Consider the following 14,476-nt stretch of genomic DNA (forward strand, 5'->3'; position numbering starts at 1 on the left):
CTGCATGAACCCCAGCTTCCATGAGACTCAGCAGAACTGGCTTCTCATGGGGGCTCCAAGGGTGGGCCAGTGCTGCAGTCTCTTGCAGTCAGGTGCCAGCTGGATCCCAGTTCAGAATCATCGGACGGATTATTATACTTCTGCCCTTTGTAGTTAGTTAAGGAGTAACGTGTGCACCCGCCGCTATCTCCTCTCCCCTGTCACTCTGAGCATCCATGGGGGCCGGGGGAGCGGCGCTCTGGGAGATTGGCCTGTCTCTCCCACCTTTCCTCCCTAACCCAGGCTGATGAAAGTATTGTGGAAGCCTGTCCCATAGGCACACACCATACCCCAGGTATGTGGGTGTCAGTCAGTATAAAAAAATAAAACCACTGAATGAGTCACTCTCACCTGTGGGAAGAGATATGGGCCTGGGGCGGGGAGGGAATTGGCTGCCCAGAGGGCTCAGCTTCAGTCTGTCTGTCCAGCAAATTCCTTCTAACCCCAGGCCATAACTGGAGTCCTTTGCTAGGGGACTTGCCCCTTGTCCTCACCATCTGTTTGGCTTCTTGTGAAAACCTTTGGTGCTTACATCAACATTTAGTGCACCCCAAAGATCACATGACCATTGCAGTCAGCTTTGGGAGCAGAGGCGTGAACAGACTCATTTGATCTATATGCTTGTCTGTGGCTCTCCAGCCCTGCTGAGAAACCCACTCCCAGAAATGCTTCAGGAGTCCTGCAGAGTTTTGTTTAGAATTCCTGGAAGAGGCTGATGAGAGCCACTTTCAATGCTCTTCTGTCACCCTCCTCCCTCCTGTTGCCCCAGCCTGGGCTGGAGGAGAGGAGCTCCAGGGGACAACTTGGGGAGGGGACTTGACACCCCACAGCCCCTTTTGGCCCATGACAGGGAAGCTACTAAAAGAATATTTGGAAAAAGACTTCTGCTCCAGGCTTAAGGTGTCAAATCAGTTTATTTGAATCTCTAGTGTGGATTATTGCTATCAGATAAGGATTCGAACCATTGAGCTGAAGACAGAGGGTCAACAAAGGCTACCACTGAAATACTAGTTTATGGTAGACATTGCTAGTGGATGGCTTTACAAGTGACCTAGGTATATAATTGGTTTGTTTTGAAAGGGGCGTGGAGTTCTCAGGGTGCTCTCTTTCCCATAGTGCCCTAATAAATGACTACAGTTCCTGAGTTCTTCACTTTTGTCACTGTGTATCATCAAAATATGCACCAGTTATAGGTGATGCTGATAGGAATATGAAAACTAAACATTATAATATTGAATGGATTTAATGAGTAGGAGGTGCAGAAAATATTCTTATATTTATACTTTATGATGTGTGCATTGTTTTTACATGTATTCTCTCGTTTGATCACCACAAACCAGCCCTTGTGACCTAGGTTCTTTCCTGGCCTTATCTTGAAGAATTTTGGGAATCTAATAACAGTGAAACCTCTCAGTGCCTTTCTATGATCTGTGAAGGCTCATGCTCATTCTTCCTCTCCAGCTCTGGCCTTGACCTTCCTTTTAGATCTCATCTCCTACTGGTTCTTAATTCTTACTGTAGTTCTGGCAATAGCAAACCCCTTGCAGGTGTCTGAATGTGGCACGTTCTTTTATGCTTCATTCATTCATTGCTAGTTATATGGAAAGCACTGGGGTACTTCTCCCCACCATGCATACCTCTCATTTTAACACAGGTAAACTGTGTCTGTGTGGTAAGAGCTTTGGTGTTGGTGCTGGGGACACTATGAGGAGGGCCATCAAACCCTGGCTTGGGTAGTTCGAATAAGGCAAGTCCTGAGCTAAGTCATTTTGGTGGGAGGGGAGCTGCACAGTCAGGAGAGGAGAAGGAGGCAGCCATTAGGGCCAGCATGGACCTCGGGGCAGGCAGGGATGGGTGAGTGATAAGGTTTGGTGTGGGCAGATAAACCAGCAGGTGTGCTCGTTTAGGACTTTCCCCTGTGGCCTGAAGGCGACCGTTAAATGTTTTTTAAATAGGGGCCTGGCAGGGTACATATTGTTCAAAAAGGCCATTCTTGGGTATTTCCTGTTCTTCCTGCTTCTACCCCTGAAACAGGCTTTATATGCATTTCAGGTGTCACCCCCTCTGCATGTGCTGCAGATTCCCCGACTGTTCGGCTCCCTCCTCTGGTCTCGGAACCCTGGGTGTGCAACAATTACTTTTGCATTTTAACTGTTTACTTGTGTTCTTCCTGCAGGACCACTGGTTCTCAGAGTTTAAAATGCAGATTCTTGCCCCCCCCCATTACTGATTTAATTTGGAATAGACTGTGAATCTCCAATTTTTAATACGCAGAAATATACAGTAGACTGTAAGCTTAATGAGGCTGCCCCAGGCATTGCATGTGTACATGCACGTGTACACACATCCATGCGTGCACAGACATCCACGCACTTTGTCATTTATTGTCAGAAACTGTATTTTTTAACAGTGTGCCTGCTCCAGATTGGCTTTCCTACAAATGTTTGATTTAATGAAAGAAGTTGCCCAAATTTATATAAGTAAGTAGTGTTGGAGCCTAAATTAAAGCTCCCACATAACTCTGAGCCCAAGCCCTTTTACAGGTAACTACATCACAGCAGCCACATTGTGATGGCCTTTGAGAAGCAGGCAGTCCCATTAAATCACAGCGTCCTAGAGACCCAGAAATGGGAACAAGGGGTCTTGAACTTGCATTCTGTAATGTTCAGTTGCTTGTTAGTGGCATCCTCAAGGATACCACTAATAGGTGTTAGAAACCGATTATGACAGATCCTGGGAAAATATAAAACTGTAAAATTTAGCTCTAGCCTCCAAGGACTTTTTTGTCTTCTTGAGGTAAAAGGCAAAACTGCACAGGCAATTGAATGGCTATGCAAGACCGTGAGGGCTAAATGGAGCCTTGTGCACAGAAAAGCAGCACTGTGCAGTAATAACGAGGGAGAGAGGGAGAGCGCGCTGTGAGCTGGAGGGTTCCGCAGACGCTTGGTGAGGAAGCGCTTTTATGAGGATTGACTTTGAGGAGGTGAGAAGCCATTGCTGGTGAGGGGGGTGACCTGGGCAGAGGCCGGTAGGAGGAAGGGTCCTGAGTGGCCAGGACACCAGTTTGGAGCACAGATTTGTAGGGCAGCGGCGGGTGGGGGGTGGGGTGGGGGGTGGTTGTTAACCAGGAAGGAGATATTGGTCCAGGCTCAGGAGGGCCATAAATGAAAGATTGGGATATGTCAGCTCTTTAAAAGCCTGTTGTCATTGTCCGTAACTTCATTCACCTTACCAATCAAATCATGAATTTCTGTGTGTAAGATAATCGCCCTATACTCCTCTTTTTGGAGAGCCCTGGCTACTCTTGAGTTCCAGGTCAGTGGAAGGCAGACCAAGGTGCATCCTGGGACAGTTTCATTTGGCGTTTTCACACGGAGGAATGTGTTCATGTTCCTGCCTGTTCCATGTGCCCGTGCCCTGCACACACTGCCAAGCTGTCACATGCCCTCTTGGGCAATGTTTGCCAGTGCCTTCCATGAAAACATTTTCTAAAAATTAGAACTGAGCTCTTTAGCTATTAATCCAAAACCCAGTGCTCAAACCATCAGACACACGCTCTAGAACAGAAGTTTCAGTTCACACTGACCCTATCATCGGTGAAACAAGATTCTTAGCTTTCACAAGTCTGGGCAGACAGCCTGTGAGGAATGTTTCCATCAGAGGTGTCACTTCTTAATAACCCTTTGATCCAGGATAATTTCTTTATAGTCTTAGCTGGTAATTTTGCCCCAAGGATGTCTGAGTGGTTTCCCATGAAGACTTTTGTTTTGTTCCGAGTTTGGGAATGAAAGAAGAAAGTCTCTGTTATTACTGTTATTTACAGTTTTAAGTGGAAGGCTATAGTTTACTGGAAAATCATTTCTCTTCAGGGTCTTTTACCCACAGTCATTGTCTGAAGCTAAAGCACCCTATCCTTGCGTACACAGAGGAATGTTCTCATACAACTACAAGAAAATGCGGAAAGTTTTGTTTGAAAAAATTCAGCTCTTTCATCTCTCATGAGTTATTGCTTCAGGAATGCAGTTTACCAAAGTGGTTTAGAGACAGGTTTGTCAGGGGGAAATGCATGCGTTTCCAAAAGCACCCATGTGGCTCTCCTCCCAACCCCCCGCCGAGTTACTGGGCTACCCCTGAGGCAGAGAATTATTGAGCCTGTTTATTCTCTGACTTGAAGCCGGCAACTGCTTGTTGTAAGCCCTTACCAAAACAGGTCGTTTGAGAATTGATCCACTTTATTTCCGTCAACAGAGCGTTAACCTGGTCCTTACGGTAAACAACAAAAATGCTTCACTTCTGTAAATGGGAGCTCTTATTCTGGGAAAGTGAAAATTTTCTGGGTCTGTCCATCACAGAAAATATTCCCCACTGGTTTGATTTTGAGATTCAATGATTGTCTGTTAAAGTTCAAAATAACTTTTTTCTCTAGTTAGCCTTTTTTGTAAGTGCCTCTTAAAAATGCCCCTCTCTTGGAGGGGAGATGGAGGTGGATCAAACTTTCGATAGTAATCATTTTTCCTTTTTTACAGAGATGGTTTAAAGAATTCTGAATGTTATAGTTCATGTCCCACCCCTGGGTTCCACATTCAAGGCTAAAGGTTCAAAATGAGTCCTTAAAGGAAGCAAAATTAAAGCAAGAGGGAATGATAATCTCTTAACTGTTCAACAGTTTCACAATGAGTGTCCAGTTATCTGGAGAACAGAGGGAAACACGAAAAGCTTCATTCCTTACAGATCAAGGGAAACTGGCTGCCGTGTCTTCTTCCCCTCAAACACGAAACTGAGAAAAAGGAGCCTTGGAGGCCAGAAAGAACGCAGACGGTTCGTAGGCCTCTTTCATCAGAATCACTATGTCACACTGAGGAACCAATTTATAAACTTTGCTCAACAGCTCAAATAGAAACCTGTAGAACTGAGTCAACACCTTGTTTCTCAAGGGCAAATGGTGCCGGTTTATAAATGGTTTACAGTTAGAGGGCATGCTCTCAACCACAGTTTTTTATCTTTGTGATCAAAGATGGATTTGAGAATTTTATTTTTTTAATGTCTGTGCAATAGCTGAGGATGCTACTTGCAAAAAAGGGAGCTGAAGAGTCACAGCTATCGCTGATGCTTTCAGAGCCTCAGGGATCCTGAAATACAGGGGTGGGCAAAACTTGGGCTACAGTTGTTCGTATGGAAAAATACAAATTAATAAACAAGAATACAGGAATAAACTGTGTTTCACATACTCACAACTGTAAACCTCCTTTTGCCCACCCCATTAACTATGCCGGAGCTGACTAGTTGAAGTGACAGTTGCTAAAATCAAATGTATTTCAGTTAAGAAAAACATGATAGTGATGTTAACAAGACTCATTCCAAAGCGGCCAGAAAGTATCACTGTGTGTGCACTAGGAATTATAAATAGAGAGGAAGTAGAATTGATATAATTTGGATTATTTTTATTAATTTTTAAAATATTAAAATTTAACTGGATTATCTCACTCAGAGGTGGTATTAAAAATCTTGACAAGAGTGTAATTTTTTTGCTGCTTCTTGGCTGGAATAATATTATATACATAAAATTTAAAAACACATAAGTCCAGCTTTTCTCCCCCCCTTCCCCAGGATGTTATAAAAAGTAAATGTGAGCCCTAATGTTTCTGGAGCCTTCTTTGTCTTCCTCAGTCTGGTCATAGTCTTGGGCAGAGAGTTCTCAGGTAAATTCCATGGAGTTGATACTAGAGGCATCTGTTTCTTTCCTCAACAGGAAAAACAGTCGCTAACTGCTCAAATAAACAGCTGAAAGACAACTCAATTTCTAAAAGTGGGCAAAAGGTTTGAACAGACATTCTCACAAAAATTATTAAGGGCCAATAAACATATGAAAACATGCTGCACACTTTTAGGCAGTAGGGAAATTCAAATTAAAACCACAGTAAAACACCACTAGAATGGCTAAAATTAAAAAGAACAACCACACTAAATATTTATGAGACTGTGGAGTGCTGGAACTTTTCATGTTATTGGTCAAAGTGAAAAATAGTACAGCCACTTTGAAAAAAGGCTGGGCAGTTTCTTTCAGGACTAAATATATATCTACTCAAGGATGCAACAACTTCTGTCTTAGATGTTTACCCAAGAAAAATGAAAGCATATCTAAATGAATGGAAAGTAGATGCCAAGTGTTGAACATCTGATGGAATAAAAAAAATAGAGAATGTATTTGAGCTTGATATTTGGAATAGTTTCTTTGGAGCGGTTCGGAGTGGATGCCTAGAGGAGAGAATGTAACTGTATCATTCTGCTTGGCTCCACAGTGAACAATATTTATATAGTCAGTAAATGCTGTGTATTAGTTTCTTTAACATCCATGCTGTTAGACATATGCATTGTTATTGTATACTCTCCTGGTGAAACAAACCTTTTATCATCATACAGTCACTTCTTTTTATTTCAAGTAATTCTATGTCTCTTACAGTGTATTTAATCTGACATTGATGTGGTTACACTGCATTTCTTTTGGTTAGTATTTGTCTTGTATCTTCTTTCATTCTCTGACTTTCCACTTTTTTCCATCTATGTTTTAGGTTTGTGTCTTATGAACAGCAAATGTGTGTGTGTGTGTGTGTGTGTGTGTGTGTGTGTGTGTGTAGTTGATTGAGATTCTCCCCATCACCATCGCCACCAACTCCATTTTCCTCTCTCTTCTGGTTTGGGAGAGAAAACCTTTTTTTCTTTAAGTGACTGTACTTGGAATTGTAACATGTCTGTGTAACAAACTCTAAAGTTAGTCATTACTTTGCCTTCCTACTGCGCAAACAAGAATCTTAAAAGGCTATAACTCCAGTCACCTTCCTTGTGACTCATGTGCAATTGGTTGGTATTTTAAATGTTTTATTTTATTTTATTTTTCTTTTGAAGCACCATTAACTAGACATTATTACTTACTTATTCCATCATTGTTTGTTTACTTTTACCTACATACTTGTGATGTTTTTACTCACCATTTTCTTCTGAAGTTCAGACCTTTCTTTGAGGATGATTTTCCTTCTTGAAATACAAGAAATCTCGTACACCTTTTAAAGGTTTATTTCATGAAGGTATTTGGTGGTGAACTGTCTCAGTTTTCTGAAATACCTTTCTTTTGCCTTCATTTTGAAAGCCAGTTTCACTGGCAACATAGGCTCTTAGGAGTCAGGCAGAAACTCACTGACCATTTAGCTAAGCTTTTTCTGTTTTCAGAGAAAGCTTGTCACTGCACAGAAGGAAAACATGACTTTTCCAAGGATCCCCACTGCCCGCAAGATGAAGTACGATTTCTTAGCTTGATACTGAAGATACCCTGTCTGCCCACATTGTCACTCCAGGATCCCCACCCTATATGTCCTGCTACTCTTTGAGAATCTGTTGTATTAGAGGAGTTGGTTTTCTCATTGTTCCCTGATGCTATGTACCTGGGCTTATGTCATGCTTCACAGAATGAATGTAAAGCTTTCTACTTGGTCTAAGGCCTACTCTGCCATCAAGGCCTAAACTAAATGCCATCTCTGCCATGGAGACTTTCTCAACCACCCCAGCACTAGGTATCCTTCCCTGCCCTTTACTCCTCCAGCACCTGCAGGTAGCACTTAGTTTCGCTGCTTGGTACTTTCCATCTCTCTAAAGCTTGTTTCTCCAACTAGAACATAAGCCCATCAAGATTAGGGGCCTCCAAACCTTTTTAATACTGCAGATATCAGTGAACAATGATTGATCAGACACCCCAAATATATGTATATTTCCTTGTAAGTGTTATACATATGTTGTACCATATATGTTATAAACACTATAAATTATCCACAGCAGAGAAATGAAGAATGAGAGAAACAAATGGGAGGCCCAGTCATTTCTCCCTATACCTCAGCATAATAATCTGAGAATCTTCTTGGGGTACTCTTACCCTATTGCTTGGTGCTCTTGGCCCTAGCAAATGGTAGGCGTTTGATAAGTATTTGACAATGAAATTGATCCTATGCATAGTAAAAGCCATTTGCGATATTTCTTCACCATTAGACTTTCGGTTGTCGAGGGCATGACTGTATCTTCTTCTCCATTGCACCCCTACTTCCCATCATGGTGTCTAGCACTTAATAAATGTTGAAAACCTGAATAAGCATAGGATGGAGAGGGAATGAAGAGGTTGAGTGTGCTTAGAGCAACGTGGGGACCAAGGTCACAACAAAAGAGAACCTGCTATTTAGTGTCCGACATGGGGCAGAATACCTCCTTGTCCCCAAAATGACTTGTGAATTCAATGACAGCTTAGGGTTGAAATGTCTCGTGCTCTTCATTTTTCAGCGGGCACCCCAGCAGTTTGTTGAACTGTTGTGTAGACTGTATGTTCACTAAATTATGATAAAGCTCTAAATTAAAATGAAAATATCCAGACTTTTGTTAATGTGCTGTGTGAGCTGGTACTAAAGACTTCAGAGGATGGAGGCAGTTGTCACACATCATGCAGATATATGGAGGATTCTTACATACATCTGCTTTTCCTAGAAAAGTATGAACTCATATTCAAGGATATAGACTGGGTTTCACATAGTAACAATGAGAGCCCTTTGAATGGGTTTTAAGGAAGAAGAATCCATTTGTCCTTGACTAGTGCAATTTCCTGGTAGCACAGGAATAATGACACTGAACTCATTACCAATCCAAAATGCTACTTTCGTCAGAATTTTCAATCCTGCTCAATACCAAACCTTTGTTTACACTGTTTAAAAAATAAACAAGTATAATTTCTTCATCTTTTTAAAATTTTATTTTGTTCCTGTTTCATTGAAGGCATAATGCAATTGTAAAAACAAACAAACAAACAAAACCCAGCTAGCAGCCAAGATATACGCTTCTAAATTGTCTGCCTCTGACAGGAAGTGACCACACGACATAAATGACATCTGATTAAAGAAGCTGTCTCCTTTTTTTTTTTTTTTAACTACCATAAAAAGCTGGCTGAGGTTCAAAGCCCTTGCATCAGCGTTGCAGGAAATTTGGTTATGTGATAAGGTGTTTTACCTTCAGTGTTAGGTTTTGCATCAGTCTGTTTACAATAAGCAATGGTGCCATAGTTTTAAAAATCATGTTGAATCAGCAACATGAGAGAGGCAGCACTGCTTCCATTCCATCCATGTAGTTGGAGAAGGAAATGATTAAGCATCATATTCCTCATGGCTAACATCCTGCAAGGCTTTTCTAAAATTATAAAATCAGAACTTGAAAGCTTAAAAGGGACCTTAGAAATCTACTAGTGGAAAAGAGAAAAAAATGGAAAGGGAAATGGAATTAGCCAAACTAACGGGCAGGATTCTTTTAGTTCTCAGCAGGAAACACATGTTTATCTGGAAAAGATTTTGGTTGAACCAGGTTGTTTGTACAAGAATCTTTTTTTGTGAGGAAGGAAGACCAACCTGAGCTTGGGGGCTGGGGTGCGTGCGGGCGGAGAGAGCCCTCTAACTTTCCAGTGAGTGAGAAGAAGTACAGAGATTTCAAATAGGAAAACCCTACTTTCACAGGGATGGTATGCTAATGGTACTAGTTTACTTTTACGTTATTTGTGACTATATTCATTTTATAAGACATGATAGTTAAGTGGTAACTTTAGCATTAGGTGCTATAAAAACAGAAATAGTGACTTTCTAAAAGATACGGAAAACTTATGTCCACACTAAAACCTGCACACAGATGTTTATAGCAGCTTCATTCATAATTGCCAAAAGTTGGAAACAACCAAGGCATTTGTCAGGAGGTGAAAAAATAAATAAACTGTAGTACATCTGGACAATGCAATATCATTCAGCCCTAAAAAGAAAGGAATAATCAAGCCGTGAAAAGACAAGAAAGAACTTTAAATGCATATTCATATGTGATAGAAGCCAATCTGAGAAGACTACCTGCTATATGATTCCAATTATATGACGTTCTAGAAAAGGCAAAGCTATGGAGACAATAAAAAGTTCAGTGGTTTCAGGATGTGGGGAAGGGAAGGAGATGAATAGGCAAAGCACAGAGGATTTTTATGGAGCGAAAGTACTCTGTGTGATATAATGATGGACATACGTCCAAGCCTGAGAGTGAACCCTAAGGTAAGTTATAGACTTCGGGTGATATGATGTGCCAGTGCAGGTTCATCCTTCATAACAAACGTGCCATTCTGGGGAGTGATGATGAAAATGGAGGAGGCTGTGCATGTGTAGGGCAGGAGGTATATGAGAGTGTCTGTTTCTCCCTCTCAATTTCACTGTAAATCTAAAACGGTTCTAAAAAATAAAATATTTTAAAATTACAGGAAGATGTTTTGGGTGAAAAGCAGTTGACAAAATAGCACAGAGACTATGACACCACTTAATGAAAAATTGCGTTTCTCTCCGGTGTTTATATTTGGCATGTTCACCAAAATGATTCAGTGATTCAAAGTATGGGAAGATTTAAGATGATTTTTAAAAAATTATTTATTTGTTTGTTTGTTTGTTTTATTTTTAGAGAGAGGGGAAAGGAGAAAGAGAGGGAGAGAAACATCACTGTGTGGTTGCCTCTCACGCGTGCCCCCAACTGGGGACCTGACATGCAACCTAGTCATGTGCCCTGACTGGGAATCAAACCAGTGACACTTGGCTCGCAGGCTGGCGCTCAATGAACTGAGCCACACCAGCCAGGGGCAAGATGATTTTTAAGAAGCCACTTTTTTCTTTATAGTTTTCTGTATCATTAGAGTTTTCTATAGTAATCATATATTATCTTTATTAAAAAAACAACAACCTAAGAGCAAAAAGAGACATTTTAATGTTGCCTCTGCTCTGCCAGTTGAAATCATATGATGGCTTCATTGTTTTATGTTCAAAAGGTTACCGGGGAAATGGGAGATACCATGAGTAGGAAATTTTCTCCCCAGTTAAATTTAGTAATGAAGGAGAACAGAAAAATGGCCCAATCATTGGAAAATGTTTCCATTTTTAAGCATATAAAACACAGATACTTTCTCTAACTTAAGCTTGGAGTCGAAGACAATGCCATTTTGAGCTGTTTTCCAGAAAGTCAGGTCGTCAGTGAGAGTAACGATCCAATCCAAATTTGATGAAACAGAAACCCATTTCCTCTGCATCCTGAACGCTGGTGGTTATGATCCACTGAGCAATGTTTAATTTTCATTTTTAATAAACTGAAGAATGAAGAAGTGGCAGCTGGAATTCCATGGATGAAATCAGCAGTGGGAAATGAAGTATTTGTAGATTCATAGCAACAGAGAAGAAGTTCTTACCAGTTTTGTAGAAGGGAATTGTAGGATTCTTGCATTTAACCTTAGGGAGCACGAGGGAGTTTCTGTCATTAAATGATATGTGCAGAAAGGAGTAGGCACAATACTAGTTGAAGATAATTAGTGTAAGAATTTGCTATTTATTCTTCACCTCCTCCCACAAAGAGTTTGAAGCAACTTGCTGGGAAGTGTACGCGGCAGCAACGTACAAAGAAGAAATCAAGACCAGGGTAAGTGTAAAGTCACTCTATGGCAGATGACATGGATGCCCTGCTCGTATTTCCTCTCCTGCCACAAAGGAAGGCTGCAGATCGGGGAGAGTTTGCTCCCTCAGCCCCTGAAGCAACCATCAACTGATGACAGATGGGAGCTAGAGGATGTATGTCCCATTTTCCTTGCCCCTTGAGGATCCCCAGAGGAGCCCAGTCACCTGGCAGGATGAAAGGGAGAAGGAGATAGGGTGGGATCCTCAGAGCCAAGGCTGTTGAGTCAGGGAGGTTGGCATTGGTGTCTACTGAACAGATTACTAGATGAGTGTAAGATTTTCTAGCTTTAAAAAATAACTTTTTATTTATTGATTTTAGAGAGAGAAGCGTAGGGGGTGGGGGAGTAGAGAGAGAGAGAGACCCATTTTTATTGTTCTGCTTATTTATGCATTCATTGGTTGATTCCTGTGTGTGTCCTGACCCACAACCTTGGCATATTGGGACAATCCTCTAGCCAAATAAGCTACCCAGTCAAGGCAAGATTTTCTAACTTCTTAGTAAAAGGACCCCTGGTTCTCTAAGGTTGGCATCAGGGAGACCTGCCACCTGGACGATGTGGCTAGACCTTGTAGCCCAGGTCACCTTCCTCTGGGGAGTCTCACTTTTCACTAGGACCCTCTTTGTCTACCATGGTACCTGGAGGGTGGCAGCTCCCCTTTAAAGCACTCTCTGAAACAGAGCTCAGGCCTGGCTGGACCATGTAAACCAGGCTTAAAGGCAGAAACTGAACTGTACACAGAATAACATGCACTGGATGGTCATCCTTAACAAGAATGGTTAACAAATTCTCTGTGTGCCACCTCTCCAGGGCTCACTCCTAGCCTACCTCAGTCTGCCTTTGCGGAGCCTTGTAGACACCCCATTCCTGGGGCCCCAGGTCCATAGTCCAGGGACTGAGGACCAGGGGGAAAGGCTAGTCTCTCACCTGACTAAGGCCCTCGCTGAAAGTCATTTTGCTCTCTGAGTACTCAACTCTCTCCCAGATGTTGGATAGTGGAAACACCACCCTTCGGGGCAAACCTACTTCTGTTACCTTGCTATGGTTCAGATAGGACTACAGTTAGCCTAACTTCCATACAGGAAGCTCACAGAGACTGTTGCATGGGAGCCATCCTATTAAGAGTGTGACATGATCCAGTTGAATTTCATAAGCGTAACTGGATGAATGAAGAATGGGTTGCAGAGGGGAGCAAACTGAAGCAGGGAGACTGGTTAGAAATTATTTCATAGTCCAGATGAGAGAAGGAAAAAGGCATGAACTGTGTCCAATGAGTGTGGGAGGGAGAGATCCAGTCAGATCATGGTAGGTTTAGTAGAACTTGACAATTGATTGGTTGTGGGTGGAGAAGAAGGATCTGGAGAGATCACTAAGTTTTATTTTATTTTATTTTGTGGATGACTCCAATGATAGTGGTACTATTATCTAGGAGAAAGAGTGGGTTGGAGAGTAGGAAGAGGGTTCAGCCTACCAATGTCAAGTCGTGAAGAGATACTGAGAATCTACTTAGAAATAAGTTTAGTAGTTAGAAGCCAGAGCTAGAGCCACAGATTTGAGGGTCCTCAGTGTACAGCCAGTTCTTAGAAGCCAAGAGAACATAAGAGGCCTTTTATGAAATGAAGGAGTGTCCATAAAGACCAGGAGAATGATGTACAAAGAACCTGGGGATACACAGATGTTTAAAGATTGGGTAGAAGAGAAGAGCTGGTGGAGAAATTGTAGTGAGAGGAACCAAATGTTGTTGGAGCCAAGGTCTCTTTATTCAAGGACTAGAAAGGGAAAGTTCGTAGTTTGAACAGGGCTCTCTTCTTGTAACAATGGACTGAGAGGCCTTTCCCATGGCTCTTAATGGAATTTTGGTCCCATCCAAGTTCTGTTCTGATCATCTTTCTGCTGACAGAGAAGGCTGAAGTGATGTGTGAGGACAGGATCAGCTTTCATGGTGCTACGAGCCATGAGTTCTACTCAAGAGAGTCAGTCTAGTAACACGTTATTTTTCCCTCCTGCTTGTGCCCGCAATGGTCATCCTCATGAGTTTGCATGACGGTTGGTATTTATGTGGGCTGAGCTTCCTCAGAGGGAGACAGATCCCTGGGAAACACCTGTGTATGGCTTCTGTAGAGTCAGGTCTCATAAAACACTGAGTCTAATCACTCTTATCTGAATTTGGAAATTACTATGAGTCATATGGTTAAGCTCTTCTCAAACACCAGAGAAGATTTCAGTACCACTCAGAGCCATTTGGGGGCTTTGCTTTGCCATTTTAAAATAACACCTTTTGTTGCGACCTTTGTGACTGGTGCTGGAACAAATTCCAAGATCCCTCCCCTCTCCTGGTTCACTAAGTTTCTCTTCCCTTTTTTCCAAACAACTGCTAATCTCAGCCCATTTATGAAATCTTTCTTAATTAGAGGACTGGGTATGCAAGTCCTGTGATCCTCTTATCACTCAACACCCACTAAATGCTCTCACCCATTGGTTATGTGTTCTTCTTGTAAAAACTCATTTAAGTTACATATTTGCTTATTGCATGTCCTAATCTTTTTCTGTTGATATCATTATTGTCTCAGACAGGAATCATCTAAGTTTAGATGTTACGCATTATTCTTTATGCACACAATTTTGTAATCAGATGGTTTGCTTATTCATGTGTTTGATGATAATAAGCAAAATTCTGTCCCTACCATATCTCATTACCTTTCAGGGGCATATTTTAGAGATGTTTTAGAGACATAAAGAACATAATACTTTCTGGTTCTTTCTTGGCTAGTAACTTTTGGTCAACTCTAAGGTTTTCCTATTTGTTTTTCTCACAGTTATTACCTCCCATGTGCACAAATGATAAAAACCGATATCTCAGGAAGAAGAAAAAAAGACATGTGATAGCATTACTCAGTTGTT

At 41.7% G+C, this 14,476-nt stretch overlaps 1 protein-coding gene across 1 annotated transcript in view; it reads left to right on the forward strand.

The window, feature by feature from the left end:
- The window catches only part of PRKCH (protein kinase C eta), a 204,397-nt gene that overhangs the window by 91,038 nt on the left and 98,883 nt on the right, over positions 1-14,476 (forward strand). The window lies entirely within an intron of this gene.

Source organism: Furipterus horrens, unplaced genomic scaffold (assembly GCF_987537825.1).
Source record: "Furipterus horrens unplaced genomic scaffold, mFurHor1.1.pri manual_scaffold_3, whole genome shotgun sequence".
Lineage (NCBI taxonomy): Eukaryota > Metazoa > Chordata > Mammalia > Chiroptera > Furipteridae > Furipterus > Furipterus horrens.